Below are 19,053 nucleotides of genomic sequence, written 5' to 3'. Positions count from 1 at the left end.
GACATATGATAGAGCATTGATATTCTAGGTCTCAAAAAATATTTCCACACTAAGTTTCTCCAGGAAGAAAGACTAAAAGATGAAATGGGGCACAAGTTTGATACCAGGTTATCATTTTTTGACAGCAGAACATCAGAAAAGGCCCTTTTCACCCATTCTTGTTTGCCTGTCTCAAAGGCTAATAGATTTTGAGTCTGGTACTGAGGAATGTTTATTTTACTTATTTTTAAAATATAATACCATTTGATGCTTAACTAATAATAGTGCTTAAATCACTTATGATATGCAATGAGATAACCATATATAGCCAGCTGCTACATTTTTCACTGCTTTACATTGGATTTTTATGATCTTCTCATTCTTTGTTGCTTAGACATATTTACATGTTTGATACATTTGCTGATATGAATAGTTTGCATATTAATTTGAGGTTTTTTTGTAGCTACCTCCTTCAAAGAGAAATAAAATCTAGAGTAGTTTTCTCTTTAACACTGTCTTTTTGTTTTATTTTATTTTTATTGTTGTGCTGGGTAGGGATACATGGTGGCATTTACAAAGGTTCTTATAATATATCAAATATATCATACTTGAATTCACCCCTTCACCATTGCTGTAGAACTAAGAGCCTGCAAGTGAAATCCATCATGAATCTTGCTTGATGGGTTTAATGTGGGCAGCAGAGAATTTAGTAACTTCCATAAAGAAAAACTGAAGTCACTTTTTAACATGAACCTTGTGTATAATTTCGCATCTGGCGGCATGAACTGCTAAAATACATAACATTATAAATAATGGACTTTTAGGCCTCTCCTTAACAACCATTGTCAGGCACACATTTTTACAGCCTCATGGTTGCTGTGCACGCAATCAGAACGGTAGCCAGCGCTGAAGTCATTCTCGCTGCCTCCTCACTCTGTCTCTTCATTATACATTCTCGGCATGAGTCCCACTCATTCTAGTAATATTCAACTTTCCCAGTGCTCATACCTCTGTAGTTCTTAACCTCCACATTTATTCTTGTCGCTCCTATTCTTGGGCCCTATTCCCATCCCTATTTCTAGGATTTACTCATCTGCACTCCTAAAGAACCATTGTTCTTTTCAATATCTTCTCCCTGTCTACTACCTGTCTACTGAGTAAAGGGTTTGTGGACCAAATCCTTTACTCAGTAATTTGTCATTCTTTTACACTCCTTTAAAAAAATTAAATTTAAAAAAAAGACCTGGATATCCTTTTCTCCTCTCTTTTCCTCTGATTTAAATGGGTTTATTTCTTGCCTTCCTATCAAAGACCCTCATTCTCTCCTATGAAGCACAATATAGTGATTGATATCAACCAACTGGATTTTAGCCCTGGTCTTGAACAGGTGCTTCTGTCTGTTTTCTTGTCTGTAATTGGAGGGAAATACCACATGTAGGTTGTTCTAAAAATTAAACAAAATAATATAGTTACAAAGCATGACACAGTTGGCCTTGGTAAACATCAGTTATTATTCTCTACCTTCCTTGGAAATGACTCTTGTAAGTACTTCCCACCTGCACGTCTGCATGCCCATCCTCTTTGTCCCAGAATTCAGGATGAAATTAATCTATGGCAGCAGAATACTTAAAGATACTACTCTTTATTATGACAACAGCTCCTAGGATGAGGTTTTGCACAGACTTACACATAATCATTAAGCTTATTTCAGTTACATAAAGTACCAGGGTCAGTTCAAGTGCTCTAACGGCCTCTAATTTAAATACCAAGGAACTCAGGTCCAGGCATGACACAAAAAAGAATGGACATACAAATCCAAAGTCTTATGTATTCAGGATAGGGATCCAGAACCTATTGTGTGACACCAGATTGCCAGGGCACCACATTTGATTCGTTATCCTGGAGTTTCAAGTACCTGTTACACTAGGAGAAAACTAAAAGAGCTTCTGAAGGCAACATAGTTCCAGGCTAGTCTAAGGAGACCAGGGTAAAAGGCTGCAGCTTCCTTTCCTCTTGGGGACCTAGCCCCTAATTCTTTCAAACCAGTCAAAACAGAGATATGAGAAAACTCTTCTTCCAGGATATTTGGGGGTATCTACAGTAGAGTAGAGTGGGCTTCCAGCCCAGCCTCTGAGCAGTTCTTGCAGCCTTAACGCTTGAGGCTTGCACCTGAGTAAGCCCGCCAGCCTGCTGGAGCCCAGACTTGGCCGGGAAGCAGGCCTGACTAGGGCAGGGGCGGGGCTTGAAGGGGCTCGCTGGGCGTGGCTTTGGCCCTGAGTGGGGCGTGGCCTAGGACCAGGGTCGCCGGGGAAGGCGGAGGGCGGTGTGGGGGGCGGGAAGCGGGGAGACGGAAAAGGCGGGGAAGTTGGCCTGGTGGGGTGGAGAAGGCAGTGCACCGAGAGCGGAGGGAAGGCGCCCCGGAATCCGAGCGGGCACAGGAGCTGTGGGCCCGGTAGGAAGTGGGGTTCTCCGCAGGGCCTCGGCCGGGTCTGGGAGAGTCCGCCCTGGGAAGGTTTTAAAGCAGCCTGCGCTGTGGCCCTGCTGCTTTACCCCAATGTCTCGGGAAGGCTGCAGGAGCTTGGGCCCAGGAGGCCGGCTGGGCCCTGAAGTGGCTGTTCGCCCCAGATCTGAAGTCCCCCCAATTCTAACTTGAAATCCTGAGGTCGGCCCAGCGCAGCACCAGCTCAGTGCGCCTAAGCCGCGCTCCAAGGGCGTCTTTGAGCAGCTGTGCCGGGGTGGGGCGTCCATTCCTTGCTTCTGCTTCTTTAATGGGCTTTTGACATCATACCCCTCAGCCTTGCCATTTGTTTTATCGGCTCCTGTTTCTTCCATTATAATGATATTCCAAACACTTAGGTGCGCCTCCTTAGGGATAAGAGCAAAGTTTATACTAGGTGATATTCGTCCTTACATCGCCTCTTATCTGGAGGAAACAGACAAGCATTTATTCCTGTCCTAAAGGATCCTCTTTGTCATAGAGATTCTTTGTCATAGAGAATGAACGTCTGTGAGAAAAAATTCCTAGGACTTACGGCACCCACTTGTCCTGTTACATTTTATTTTACATAGACGGAAGGGATGTATGGCAGTTATCCTCAAGGCCTGATGTAATTCCAGAAATAACCGACCACCTTCAAAAAAAAGAAATCTCGGTGCAAAGAAACAGATCGAACAACTTTCTGACTGTCCACAGGTCAAATAGCAACTTCAGTTTTGAAAGGATATTTCATACACCATATTCACAAAGTGTGACCTTATGAAATTATGTTTTCATTTATGGAGGTTAGATGTTGCTTCAGTGTTATCAAAGTTACTATATGTATTATATAAATTTTTGGAGTAAAATACCAAAATATATTTTATTTTCATTCCTTGGTTTTAGAATGGTAATAATGGATGCCCAAGCCTACATTTTTTTGACAGTTACTAACAGCTAATTGTCAGGGTTGGTATCCAAGCCCTATGCACTCTAATTTAATCTACTCCACAGCCCTTTGAGATATTAACTGTGGTGCAGATGAGAAAGTTAAGGCACAGAAGGATTAAGACACGCTGCTGGAAAGTTTGTGAGTGGGGGGGAAACAAAACTTTTTTTGACTCCAAAGTTTGTGTTCTTATCCCTTCAACTTTTTACATCTCAAGTCTGTACCACATCAACAGGGACTAAAGGTACCCTTCATTAAGAAAGTAAGAGCAATTGCTGGTTACAGAACTTTGGACCTATAATAACTACAGCCTAATACCAGTCATAACTCTGGGAGTTCCAACTCTGACTTTGTAAAAGTTGCTTATTCATCCTAGACACATAAAAGTAATTGATTTCCAGGTCTGTATTCAATTTGATAATCTATGGATTTATGACAATAGAATTCTGATTTTTACCTTTTAATGATATTTTTGGTCACATTTGGTATTGAGATAACAAGGTGGCCAGGAAGGGTTGGCTTATCCAATCAACAAATATGTATTTTATACCTGTGATAGAGAACAAGACAAATAAGGTCACCAGCTTCTTGGAGTTTATATTCTGGTTGAAGGTGAAGGAGCCAATAAACAAATTAACAAGTAGCTGTTTACAACAGTAAACAGGGGGCTGGGATTAAGAAAAATGAAGAGGCACACCTTGGATATGGTGATGAAGAGGGGACTCACCAATTTAGATTCTGATTTGGGAGGATGAGAAGGACTGACTGAATGATGTTAACTCCCTTCACTGGGACTGAAAAGGGCAGAGAAGGCATAAAGGAATTTGGTATATTATAGAAACTGCCAGAAGGCAGGAATGGCTGGAGCTTGGGTGATTGGTTGGAAATGAAGTTGGAGAGCCAGTTATTCAGGACTTTCTGCACTCTGGTAAGGTCTCTAAATTTTAGTGTAACAGCTAAGGAGAACCTCTAAAGGGCTTAGGCATGAAGGTGGCTATGATGAAGCCAAAATAAATCTAAGGGTAGCTCTGGTGAGGGTAGTTGCAGCAGTGACAAAGTGGAATTTCCAAATGTCACTTCCTGACTACCTTGTGTTAGACTGAAAGAGACACAGAATAAATACATAGGAAGACAGCTCAAATCCCAGCACAGGGTTTATTATTCAGGAAAAAGCCCTGTGGAGGTGGGTATCCAGCCAAAACCAGAATCTTACTGCCACTTATAGACTTGGAGTAGATATTGGGGAAGGGTCTGGAGGGGAAATTTTGCTGGGTTCCAAAATTTTTCAGGAGTGGAGTTAAGATTGCTTCAGGGAAGCTAGAGGAGATAAGTAGTAATTAGGTAGATAAATTTCTCGCTCCCGACACCCTGGTAAGGTGACAGCTCCAAAGTGAGAGTTTGTCAACTCCTTGAGGTTGGGTATGGTCCTTCGAATAGGTGGTGGGGTGTTTCCAGTAAGCTGCCTGTAAGGGTAGGGTGTCCAATCCTAATGTGGCTTCCTTTTTGTTCACCCTAACACCTTATTTAAAATAACACTCCAACACCCCTCACACACTCAGAGGGTTCCCCTACGCACTTTATTTTCCCTCCATATTGTTTATTTCCATGTGGCATACATTATGTTTTATTTGCAAATCATTATGTACTTCCTCCCATAAACAATGTCTACTATGTGAACCCTGGGTTTTTGCCATTTCATTTACTGTCATTTCTACAGCCACTGATGCTGCACCTTATGCAAAATAGGTTCTTAATAAATAAATTATCGCATGAATGGATTTGTTGAATGTGTTGGATTTTGATTCCATAGAACTTGCTGATGAATTGAATGTGGTAATGAAAGAAAAGGGGGGAGAAAAGGAAAGATAATTCTCATTTTGCCAGCTTGAGAACTGTGTAGGTGTCAATGTGAGTTAGTAAGAGGTAGGGTAGGAAAAGAGCAAATGTGAGAGCAAATAGAAGAGACAGGAAGTTCTGTTTGGGTCATATTAAGTCTGTGATATGTAATGGATTAGTTATTTAGTGATTATCTTGCAGCTTCTGCATGCCTGGACTTTGGATATGGTTTGGTTGGGTGGTTCTCCCTTAGGGTCTCTCTGAGGTTGCAATCTAGCTAAAAGCCAGTGTTGCAGTCATTACAAAGCTTGACAGGGCCTGAAAAATCTGCTTCTTAGTTCTTTCATATGACTGTCGACAGACTCCAGCTGGTTGTTGGCTACCTTGGTTCCTTACCTCCGTGTGGGACTGCTTGTGTTGTAGCTTCATCCCGAGCAATTGACCCAAGAGAGAAAGTGAACCCTAAATAGAAGCCACTGTCTTTTTACAACTGAATCTAAGAGGTAAAATACCATCACTTTTGCCATATGGTACTGATCACACAGACCAGTGTGAGAGGGAAGTACACACAGGTGTGAGTGCAAGGAGGAGCAAGGTTATTGGGATGCATTACAGAATCTGCCTGCTGCAAAGGTCTGGTTGCTATGGTTTGAATATGGTTTCTCTTCCAGTGGTTTATGTACTGGAGGCTTAGTCCCCAATCTAAAGGTACTGAGAAGTGGTGGAACCTTTAAATAGTGGGGCCTACTGGGAGATAATTAGATAATGGAGATGCCACATCAGAAGGGATTAATATCTGTCTCTTGGGACTGGACTCTTTACAAGAAAACAGGTTACTATAAAGCAAGGTCACTCTTTTCTGTACATGCTACTTACCTCTCTCACACACTCCCACTATGTGACACCATCCACCATGCAGCCAGAGGCCCTCGGCAAAGACTGAACAGATGGGGCTGCCTGATCTTGGACTTTCAGCCTCCATGACTAACTAAATCTCTTTTCTTTATGAAAAGTACCCAGCATTAGGTATTTTGTTATAGCCATACAAAATAGACTGTTAAATGTCAAAATAGAAATGCCATTTGGTCACGTATAATTGACTGTAGCTTATGGAGGAATCTAAGCTACAGATAATTATTTGCAAGTCATTAGTTTTGATATATGAAACTGTTGGAAAATGTTGGGAGAGAATAAAGATAGAGAAGGGAAGAGGACTTTGGATGAGTCCCAAAGAGTCTGAAATTTAGAGTGTAGTGGGGAGTAAAAGACAGTAACTGGTAAAGAAGGAGGAAAATCAAGACAGTGTATATTCCAGGGATAACTTAACTAAAATATTAGTCTCTCTGGACAAGTTTCCCCTTCCCAATAACGGTCAGAAAAGACTTTGAATATGGCTGAAATGAAAAGTATTTCTGAAAAAAAAAACAATATAATTCATTTTGAAGTGTGAGTCATTAAATTTTGGGCCAGACAGAGCAGAAGACAGAGGGACACTTGTATAGATTGAATATTTAGTCTCAAGAGTACATGCCTGTAAACTTAATGCCTTCCTTGTCTGGGGTTTGACCACCAGTCCCTGTGATTATAGTAACTCAAGGATATTACAGATTGCTCTTTTAATTACACTTGAGGACAGGATGTTGAATTATACAGCATGAAATGAACTGGAATGATGTCCATCCCTGATTCCATATATTTCATTGTGTTAGTCAGATTTTCCCCACTGTGTCCAAACACTTGAACTAACAACTTCAGGGTAGGGTTGTTTTGCTCTAGGCTCAGAGATTTCAGTCTAAGGTCAGCTGGATCCATTGTTTTGGGCCTGGGGCTAGGCAAAATATTTGACCATCAGTGCTTCTGGCAGAGGCAGCTCACATTGTGGTAATCAGGAAGCAGAGAGAAAGAGAGACAGAAAAGAACTAGGGACAAGATTTATCTTTCCAGGAGGCACACCCCAGTGACCCACTTCCCCTAACTAGGACCCACCTCCCAATAATGCCATCATATTATAAACCCATTAAGGGATTTATGAATCGATTAGGTCAGAGCCCTTGAGATCCGATCCCCAAAAGCTCACCAGCTGCCTGAGCCCGTGGGGTGGGGGACATTTCATGTTTAATCCATAACAAGCATTAATACATGAGTCCACTTTCTCCATAAATGTCTTAAATATCCCAGTATTCCATACAGTAGCAACACTGAAAATTCCTGATTAAGTTCTATTCTGCTCAGTGGTTCTATAAATTTGACCTAGATGATTGATGGATATTTTATCATACATCAAATGTGGCCCCTTTCTGTTTTCTTTAGCTGTTTTTTTCTTACATATTTTCAGTAGTCTAGATTTTTTAAAGAAGACTTATAATAGTCTCATTCATACACCTCCTCCCTCACTTAAAAAATGAAGAAGAAAAAAAAAATACCTAGTCCCACTTGATCAACTAGTACTATGGTTCTGTTTCGTGAAAACTGCATCTGCTTAAGTGCAAATACCTCTTCCTTCTTAGCATGGTAATCATGAGTGTTATCCATTTTTATGTCCCCTTTCAGGTAGATAATGGCCTTGTTAATGGTTTGGCCAATGAAATGTAGGTGGAGTGACATGCCACTCCAGGTGAAAATTTTAAGAGCCAGTGAAGTCTTTGTAAAAATCACTTTCCCTTTGTCACAGTGATCACCCAGATAGTGTGGCATCTCTACTAGTCTGGGTCATGGAATGAGGACAATAAGCAGAGCCCCCTACTACCCTGTGTTACACATAAACAATGAGCTAGCAATAAACTTTTCTTGTGTTTAGATGCTGAGATTTGATTTGGTTGTTATAGCACCGTAATATAGCCTAAACCTGCCTAATAGACTCAGGAAGCCTGAGCAAATACAGTATTTCACTGGTGGGGAAATGGCAAAAATAGCGTTTAGATGCTTGATTACATTCTGAAAGGGCAGCTGGTGTAAAGTGCAAAATTCATAAACGTTTGATGCCTGGAAGGGGTAGAAATTAAGGCTCTCATTTTTAGTTTGAGCAACATAATTTATATATTTTTAAATTTCCAGTGTACTGCCAAATTTTCTAATATACAGGAATGTTCATGGATGACTTGTGAAGAGACTCTTCTTCCCAAGTGTTGTTATAAGTGGATGCATTTCAGAAATTATTATGTCACTAAAGGACTTTTTAAATGAATCATCTATACTTATCACTGACTGGTTTTTTTTTTTTCATGCAGCTTCAATGGTATTTTAAATATGATTTCCTGGCTATTTTATTTTGGATCTAAGAGTATCAGACCTAGGTTTTGCTCTCAACATCCTACAGGCAATATGATCACTCTTTGACTGTGACTTAAACAGAAGTGAAGCAGGGAGCATTTTGCTTTGGGCAGAGCTATGCTGCATTCTGAGGGATGTTGGCTATAAATCCAGTCTCCCTAGAGGTTAACAATCAAAGTTCTCCCCCTCTCCTACTCAGACGAGTGATATGATGATGATAAATTGCTTGGACATGACTGCCCCAAGCACTAGTGTGATGAATTATGTTGTTCGGGGTATGACCAAAGATTCTCTATTGTCAGTCTGCAGTACTGAGTATTGGCAATATTCATAAATAGCCTCTGCCAATTTTGAACTCTGCTTTGCATTTTAAATTCTCTGTTTTCATAGATCATGGTTCTTAGTTCTTAGTCATCTCTGTTTTCCACTGAGTTCACATAGATAATCAGCCTTTTGTTTTCTCTGCTCCCTACTCATTAAAAGGGTGTGAGGTATGCTTAGTTGTATACAGTAAACACTGTCTTTCTTCACAGAAACTGTTAAAGTGGTAATTATTAGTCTTTTTCACTAAATCTCAAGTAATAAAAACTTATCTTGCAGTGGCTTAATTGGGTAATTATTTGGTGTTTGAAAAGCACTTTGAATAGAATATTGGTAAATATTGTTGTTAATTTAATGCTCTTTTGTATAATTGAAAGCTCATATGTCCACAAAGTCCTCAGTATTATTGTGTACCAACAAAGATTTATTTATGTTGCTCATTATTACAAAATTATATATGTATTGATTTTTAAAATATTTTAAATATTTTCACAGACTTTCATAGTTATCTCTTGCCTGTACCTCTACATTTCTACATGTCTCATCTACTTCATTCTTCACACATCTATAAAGTTTAATGCTAGCAGCCTTATTCTCTAAATGTTTGGAAACAGATAAATCCCAAACCTAACTTCAGGGCTATTTTGCCTCATACACCTGCCACATATGCTGTGCAATATCTGCTTAACTTTTCAATAAGCTTTCTGATTTCTGTGGTCTAAGTTGTCAACAAATTCGTGAAAAAGGTTAGGTCAAATTGCATATTCCTGGCCAAGCATTTCCTGTGCATTCTCCACTCCATTTGCAGATTCTGACTCCCCAGGGGTCATTAAAGCCATTTCTGTAGCTTAGATTAGATGACCTCTGTTACTGACTGTATTAGTTTGCTTGGGAGCCCATAACAAAATCCCACAAAGCAGAAATTAATTCTCTCATAGTTGGGAACTTAAAGTTCAAGTTGTTGTGTCAGCAACTCTGGCTTCTCCTGAGGCCTGTCTGCTTGGCTTACAGGTGGCCATCTTCTCTCTGTGTCTTCACATTGCCTTCTGTGTGTGTCTGTGTCCTAATCTCTTCCTATAAAGGCACCATATCTATTGGATTACAGCCACCCTAGTGACCTCACTTTAACTAAATCACCTTCGTAAAGACCATTTCTCCAAATGCTTCGGGTTACTTCCAAGTACTTCAGTTTAGAGCTTCAATACATGAATATTTGAGAGACATATTAACCCTGGCCTACAACAGTAACAATCTCTGGAAATGAGTATATTTTGAGTAATTTTCATTGATTGCCAAATCTGAGCTGTCAAGTGATGACTTCAAGTCATTGGAAACTCCACTGAACTCAAGAACCCAACGTTATTTGGAGGGATGCTTTATGTTTGTGACTCAAAACATTGAAATAATTAGGTACAAACTGAAGCAACATTACTTTATGAGTTAGAATTTATTAAGCAGTTAACCAAAAATGTATATCTAATCAAGTATACTTTGCTTTCTGAACTACAATCATCCAGATTTTTCCCTAAGAACTTACAGATATTTTTACCTCACATTTTCTCTCTGAATAAAAAACTTTCTATGATTAGTCATTGTACTTACACCATTAAAAAAGAGCAAAATGAAATTCAGGCATGGTAGGACACCCATAATACTAGCTACTTGGGTGGTGGAGGGAGAATGATTGAAGTCTGAGGCTGGCCTAGGCAAAACGTATGAGGCCATATCTGAAAAAAAAAAAAACTAACAAAAAACAAAAGAACCTAGGCATAGCTCATATGGTAGAGTTCTTGCCTAGCAAGTGCAGAGGCCTTGAGTTCAAATCCCAGTACCCACCCACCCCCAAAAAGGGCAAAAGAATATAAAGCATGCTGTGTTCCTACCTCAGCTCCTCTCCCTATGTGGTGGAATCTCTGCTTATGTTGCTTCAGTGTGTTATGCATTGCTGTCCCCATTTTGTCAGTTGAAAATGTCTAAGAATACAGAAAGTCTGATGAGAGAGGTGAGTCTAAGGAGCTAGCAAAGCTCCAACATTCAAAGAAATATTGAGAAATGGGAAAGAATAAAAAGCCTGTAGCACCAATATCTGTCCACACCTTAGATTCTCGAAAGCATTGTGCCATTCCTTCAGAATAAAATCGTAGGGATTTTTTCATCCTTAAAAAAAACCTTTTATAATAAATTAGTACCAGAAATCCTTTGAGGGTTGTTATATGACTATGTGAGAGTATGCTAGTAATATTTGGAGTAATTCTTTGGTGATTTTGAATAGGCTGTAGAATATTTTTCCTTTAAAAATTGTCTTAAATTGGAAGTTATTGAAGCTGAGTGATGGCTATAGAGGGGTTATTTATACTACTCTCTCTACATTTGTGAATTCTTAAAAAATGTTTAAAAGAATTGTTTAAAAAGGAAGAAAATCTATAACTTCCTGTGATAATGTTTTCAGGGCCTGATTGAATTAGGTATACATGCATAAGTTAGAGGATACCCATGTAAGTAGAATATGGTTTTAACTGCCACTTGCTCCATAGGAAAGTATTGTCAAAACCCTTATCCAAGAATGGTAATCCCAGTTTTGATCTACATTATTTGACATGTTTTATTTATCACTCTCTGACAGATGATGTCTCTTACTTCTGTGAGTCAGTGCTTTTCTACCAGCTAAACAGCTTCCCAGTCTCTCAGGTTGCAGTTTCTCCAAGTTCAGTCTTTGACTTGTGAGCATATACATTTGCCATTCACAAACCATTGCACACAGGACTTTAAGAAAAGACCACTTACCTCCAATGCACCATGTCTGATTAGTGCTATCTGCCCAATACTTTCTATAAAAAATGTCCTCTGCATTTGCAGGAGAGATCTTACAGGCTGACATGAGGCAGAAGTGTTCTTCAAAGGAGTGATTGTCGCTTTTGTCTCCTGCTATCACTGGCAGTGCCTATCCACATTCTTTCAGCCTCCACTCTAGGACAGGAAACTCTACTGGGCATCATTTGTGAGTCTCACTCACATTTCTGCATAAGTATCAGGACTGGTACAGATTTCCTTTTGATTCTGTACTGATTTGAACTTGGCCCACAATTGTCCAGTAAAGTGCACCTTCAATGGTGTTCCTTTTTCTCCTGTGTACTAAATATTTTGCAGCAGCTCAGCAATCAGTAGTAAGATGAAGATTCTTTAATCTTCATCTTAAGTACTGACATCACTGAGCATTTGGCCTGGTAGCCATATTTGATCTAGAGGGACAAGGTTCTTGTAAATGGAGTTCCAATGCCCCTCTTTGATATTCTCATTCTGGCCAGGCATTATCATTTCACTTTTTTTGTCTATCAGTGAATTGGGGTAGAGAGATCAAAATATTTTAAGATAAAAGTTCCAAATGTAAAATGTTCTCCATGAAGAGTCTGTATAGTTCTATTGTTCTATTTAATTTCATTTAATCATCAGATTTGTAATGTATAAAGAACATAGACATTTTCACTAGAGATACTTCATGGGCCTTTGCTAATACTTATTCTTGCTATGGTGAAGTAAAAAGGATTAATTTCTAAATACCTTTTTTTTTGATAGACCAAATCAGGATTGTAAAAGATTTTTATGTGGAATTTTAATAATGCACTATATAATGACATTGCAGTCTTTTTGTGAAACTGCTTCCATCTTATTTTTATTTTGCATTAACTTACATTTCTATGTAATCTAATAACCACAGCACTTTTGTTTGTTTGCTGTTTTTGTTTTTGGTGCTAAGAGTCAAACCCAAAGCCTAGATACCTCTGAGCAACACTCCCACCTTCACACATCAAGGAGAAGTTCTTATATGTTGTTCCTATACCAAAAATGTTGTATTAAACTTTAGACTTTTAGTCTATAAATATTGGAAAGCTTAGTATGTAGCTATACTGTCTAATAAGAATGTCTTGATTCATATTCTTTACACCATAAATATTTATATTTTTAAGACAACATCATTTAAAATAATGTCAACAGTTATAGGATTGATAAAAAAGATCTGCATGTTGAAATTGGATAATAGCTTTCTCTGCCTAATTAGAAGCCAAGATTATATTTTGGATGAGTTGAGGGGAATGTTAGCATTAGTTATTTAATAGGACAAAGAAAATGAATATGCTACAAGACATTGCAGAGATACTGACAGACCCCTTCATTTTCACAAACTCAGTATAATTTTCATCAGTTCTGATGAAACTTGATTAATTCTCATATTTTGAAGAGCATTTGCAATGCCTCTGTACTACCTTTACTCCTAATTACTTAAATAATAATTATTTATAACAAGGAATATCTATGAAATCACAGACTTATTTCTCCTGGAGTAAATTAAAATAAATACTTGTTTAAAACATTATAAAATTCTCATATACTATCTAAAATCACTTTGAACCACCAATGGGATATATATATCTCAAACTTTTAAAAAAGCATTGACAAAAACCAAGCAGACTATTGACTTTTTAAAAAATTGCATCACCACCTACTAAATAATAAAATAATTTTGGTCGGTCAGTTGGCACACAATTTTTGAAGTAGTTTCTATATTTGTACTGTGATGAAACTATAAAAACTGCCTTTGGATATATGTACACATATTCACACATGCATGTGGACAGATAATGGGTCATTTTAGCTGTTATTTGGGAGCTAATTAACAGTTTTCAGTTGCTCAGGTGGCATCACTTATTTGATGACTAATAAAGCCATCACTATTTTATACTTGCACCTCTATTTTATTCTTATTTACAAGCAGAATAAAGGATGGTAATAATTAACTATCTGGAACTTCTAGATAGTGAAGCATTTTTATTTCATTCATCTGTTAGTAACAAACTGTTCTTTATAATAAAGTGTTAGTAAAAGTAATACTATCTGGAACTTCTAGATAGTGAAGCATTTTTATTTCATTCATCTGTTAATAACAACCTGTTCTTTATAATAAAGTGTTAGTAAAAGTAAATACTGTAATTTGGTTTATTTGATTGCATTATAGTTTGTTTGCCCAATGGGGCATCAAAAAAAGAATTTGTATATAGAAGATATCAATAGGATTCATATTTCTTGTATAGAAAAGTTCTGACTTTCTACTACACATATATCCCCCACTCACTTAATATTTAAAGAAATTAAGCTTAATGGAAAAGCAGCAGAAGCTACTTGACACCTGTCCTCTCACAGTCCTAGAACTTGTATCTGGAACAAATCTTAACTTGTTTGTTTATTAATGAGAAAACTCAGTTCTCCAGGAGTAAGTGATTTATCAAAGACGTATTTTTAACATATCAACCTTCTTTGTAATATTTATGCAGTTGGTAAAGTCTAGCTTTTCTTCCTCTTGAGAAAGTACTGATATGTGTACCAGCATTATGTTGTCCCATCTGTGTTTATTCTTCCATTTTTAAATATAGTAAGTTGACATTAATTTTTAGTGACACTCGAGGTATTTTATAACCATGAACTGTCATTTGTACTAATAAAAGATTAACTTAGTGGATTAGGTAATTAGCCTATTGTATTGGAATTATTTTTTGCTGACTTTAGTATACTTGACAGAGGGAAAAAGTCTCTAATATTTTTCTAAGCAGTGTCAAGCTATATTGTATATAATAAATAAAATTAATGTTCTCATGGCAAATATACCTGGGTTTAGACATTCCAAGTTTTTAATCTGTGGTTATATCCAGTAGCAGAGCAAATAATAAAAACTGATAATCAAATCTAATAAAATGCATTTTGATAGCAATCCATAATGAAAAATGTATGAAGTGAGTTACTGCAAAGAATAAGACAAGAAGTGGAAGTTTAATTCCATGTGAAGCCTAAACAGACTAGGGTAGCAAATGTTAAAGACTTTACCTATGGAGTTAAAAATAACCTCCAAAGGAAAGACAGCTAATTTTGTTTATATAATCCGTTTATATTGCTCCACAGCTTGTTGGTGAAAGAAGCTTTGAGCACTTAGAGAACATATCTTTATCCTTACTGTGTTCCAATTTAAAAAATATAATAACTTCTTTTCAGAAACTAGAGACTTGGAGTAGTTCTGAGGTCTCCCAGGCCTACACAATGGGAGAAAGGGAGAATTGGCGGCCATTATCCCTCCAAACACTGTGATTTGCCATCACCGAGAAGGCAAGCAAGTCTTTAATAATAGAAGAAGCAAAGAGCCGCCACTCATTTATTCTTCTACTGTTACTGCTACCAAAGAGTACATATTTCAAATCTGCTCCGTGTTCTCAGACCCACGGCAGCTCTGAAACCCATGCATTCTTTTAAGTTAATTTATTCATCCATCCATAAACATTTATAGAATGCCTGCTTTGGGCCAGCCATGGTGCTAAATGCTGGCTGTGACGTTGTTCTCACTTAAATATTGAGCAGAGAAGATTCTTTGTGAGTTATGATAATCTGTTTGCAATTTTTCTGTGATGTCCTCAGAGAATACTAGAAGATTAGAGGCCCCTCCATGAACACATGGTCCTGCCAGCTTCTGCAGTGTGTGCCATTTGTCATTGACACACGATGGACACTGTGGTTTCAACTGTGGAAAGCAAGCTGAGCAGACTTTTGGGGGCTGGGCAGTGCTTTGCTGAATAGGAGTTTCTTTTTTCACTTCCTTGATCTGATGCTTCATGAGAAGAGCTCTTCTGCTCAGTCTTCTCTTAGCAATAAAGAATAAGATCCAGCTTCCACTGTCTGCACAGAGAGCAGTAAAGGTCCCTGAGGATGACAGATTTCTTGCATATGTTAGTCCATTTTTGGATTGCTGTTACAAAATGCCTGACGATGGATAAGATATAATGAAAAGGGGTTTATTTAGCTCATGATTACCAAAAAAACCAAAGAGCACGGCACCCTGGCTGAATCACAACATGGCAGACAGGTGGTAGATGTGGAAAAAAAAACGTGTCTAAAAGATGAAAGCGAGAGACCAGGAACGGACGATGCTTCCTCTCTCTTAGGAAGCAAACCACTCATGTGAAATCCAGCGCACTCCTCAACATGAATGAGTCCCTTACAGGATGGTTATGACCCCATCATCTGCTGCTAGGTCTCACATCTCTCAGTATTGGAACACGGGGAATTAAGCATGAGTTTCTGTGGAGACAAAGCACTTCAGTCTACAGCACTGCCTGTAACTTGTTCTTGCTCTCTCAAGTGGCGCTGTGGCCAGATGTATAACTGTTGTGTTGGTGGTCTTTTCTTTTCCCCCAGGGTTAGTGAAAACAAAGGAACAAAGATGCCAGTCAGACTCTCATAAACCCTAATATCATGCATTCCATTTCTGTCACACAATCACATTATGTTTGTTATTCTTAACTCTTAATTCTTAAATATTTCTTCTGGCTGGGGATGTTGCTCGGTGGTAGAGTGGTTACCTAGCATGTGAAAAGCCCAGCACCACACACACACACACACACATGCACATGCAAACACACACACACAAACACACGTAAAATCTTCTAGCTTGGTTACTCTTACCCCGAGGTAATACCTGAGACTTCAGAGCAAACTGTTTATCATAAGAGTATTGGTTATGTTTACGTATATGCTTTGCAGAATTTGTTGTAAACCTAATGCAATTGTAAACTCCTTGAAGACAGGGACCATTTCTTCTTTTTTCTCTCTCTACCACAGGGTGGGATTGACCCAATTTATTACAGCTGTGTCAGTCTTCAGCAAACAAAGAAAAAGAAAAAACAAAACTGTAGCATCTTGTGAAAGGACAAATAAATATTCAATTAAGGGTTATGTGAAGACCTTACTGTGAAATGTGTTGACCTTTGGAGAGGTTGAAATGCCTTGTTGCTGAGCGTCACGTTTTTTTAAGCTCTCATATCACAACTCCACTCCATCATGATTAATCTTATATGGTAATACGGTGACAATGAGATGATTTCTCTAGAGAATCTATACAAATACTATTAAAATGCTCTTACAATGTCAAAATGATTGCGGTGGAAGCATGTGGGGACTGTGCTTATGTGATTATGATATTATAGTGATGGGCGATTACCACAGGAAACTACTAATTCAACCCTGCAGGGACTTGCATTATGAAGCCATTATAACATGAGATTATAATGACACAATAACTTGGATGCACATTCGTGATGTGAAAACTAAAAGCTAATTTGAATGCAAGTAGTATTTCCATTAAATTGTAATTAAACACCGAAAGCAATACTTGTTTAAATTTGAGAGGGAGACATACAATTCAGAAATGAAAACTGTGGTTAAAAAATGCATGCTGACTATTAGCTTAAAAATAGTTAGGAATCATTTGCAACTTGAGTATTTAGTAGGTGGAAAAATCTCAGATCGGACTGGCTTCCCCAGACATGCATTATGATGACTGGTACAAAATATGGGACCCAAAATCCTGACTCCAATTCCTTTTCCTGTCACAATCATCAAGTAACATCTCCAGCCTTCCTGTTTCATTTTTGATGTGGGCACTATATCTGACTTGCCTCTTTGGAGAGACTAAACACTTTTTTTTGCATGCAAAGTAACTTTTTATAGAAATAAAAATTAACCCATGTTTGAAACAGATAAGCACAAAGAAAAGAAGAAGATTCTTAAAAGTTGAAAAAATTTCTATCCCTTGCAGACAACCTATGTCAGCATCTCTAGGTATTTGCTTTCAGCCTCTGTGTGTGTGGATGGGTTTGGAGGGGTTGGAGATTGAACCCAAGGCCTTGTGCATGCTAAGCAAGCACTTTACGACTGATCTTCACTGAAGCCCCAGATTACTTTCTATGTATAATATACATGTTTTTGTTTAAAAATTTACATTGTACAATACTTTTAAAGCATAATTATTGGTTCTTTCCACCCCTGCCAATTGCAGGATCTATTTCTTATCGAAGAGAATCCAGTTTATAAGTTTTTGTTTGTTTTTAAAGGTCAGCCCAAGCCAGACAATTTTGCATGTCACCAGAGAAGCCATATTTTACTATTAGGGAACAATATTTGGCAGGGATTCTGCTCTTTGTAGATCAATTACAGGATGAGCCCATGGCAAATTCTTCAGGTTATATTAACAACACTAGCGGTACTTGCCTTTTTATTTTATTTTTGAATTAGCGTACATGAATAATATGAGGGAATTTCATTGTGTTAATTTCACACATGCGTATAGAGTACTTAAACAACCTCACCTTCTCCATTATATTCCCATTCTCTCTTTTCTCCTCCCCCTTTTGCAATAGTGTTTGGTAGATTTCATTTTGATGTCTTCATATGTATATATGTGGTACACTTCAGTCCTCTTCAGCTCTCAGTGTCTGTTCCTTTCCTCTCCCCCCAGACAGTCCCCCATATACATTCATGTCCCATTATTATTATCATCATTCCATTCATTTTCCTGCAAATGACATGATTTCATTTTACTTTATGGCTGAATACATGTATATCTTCCTCATGGTGTGTATATGTATATATGTATACATGTGTATGTGTATATCCATGTACACATATCCATATATGACACTTGGTCATAGAGTGTCGTGGGTTGCTGGACACCTTGGCTGTTTCCGCAGTCTGGCTATTGCGAAGAGAGCTGCAATAAACATAGTATGCAGGTACTAGAGGTACTTACTTAGTACTGCTCTCTGTTTAGGAATCAATGGTGCCTTTGAGAAGTCACAGAGTTCCAATTTTGTCTCAGCCCATAATTATTACAGCATGGCTTAGGTAAGTATAAAGATAGATTGTGAGCAACTAAGAAAATTTAGGAGGTGCAGAACTCATTTGATACACAGCTGCGTTAGCTCATTCAGATGTTATAAGGACACACAGTAGCTCATCTGTGGTCCCTCCCAATTATAACTCGGTGGTTATTGCTCCTTAGTTTAAGTATAGTTGATATGGGTTTTTGTTATTAAACATTTAGTTTGCATTTAGCTATGCTGTATGCTTTAGAGTTATTTTTATGATCACTTCTTGCAACAACCGTATTAAATAGAGAAGTGTAAATTACTGGAGTCCTTATTTTTATAATTAAAAAAAGGAAAGCACTGTGTAGCCCAGCAGCTTGCTTCAAGTCACCCAGGGAGCAGGGTTTGTAGGATTTCATTTTCTGGTTCCAGTTTGTTGTGAACTCTTTTTTAGGCTAATGAGTGATGTTATCCTCTGAGTAGTAATTCCATATTAATGGAGACCACGGTAACTAATTGTGATATTTGTAACAAGTGTCTAT

The 19,053-nt window shown here is 38.1% G+C and overlaps 1 protein-coding gene across 4 annotated transcripts in view; it reads left to right on the top strand.

The window, feature by feature from the left end:
• Nucleotides 1-2,342: 2,342 nt before the first annotated feature.
• Nucleotides 2,343-19,053, top strand: part of Pter (phosphotriesterase related) — a 61,339-nt gene continuing 44,628 nt past the window's right edge. Inside the window, exon 1 of one of the 4 annotated variants that reach the window (XM_020161047.2) lies at nt 2,343-2,431. The gene's annotated coding sequence lies outside the window, so the exon portion shown is untranslated. The other 3 variants (XM_074056594.1, XM_074056595.1, XM_074056596.1) reach the window with 3 other exon arrangements.

Source organism: Castor canadensis, chromosome 15, assembly GCF_047511655.1.
Source record: "Castor canadensis chromosome 15, mCasCan1.hap1v2, whole genome shotgun sequence".
Classification (NCBI taxonomy): domain Eukaryota; kingdom Metazoa; phylum Chordata; class Mammalia; order Rodentia; family Castoridae; genus Castor; species Castor canadensis.
Note: the sequence above shows the minus strand (reverse complement) of the source record. Positions and strands in the feature narration are given on the sequence as shown.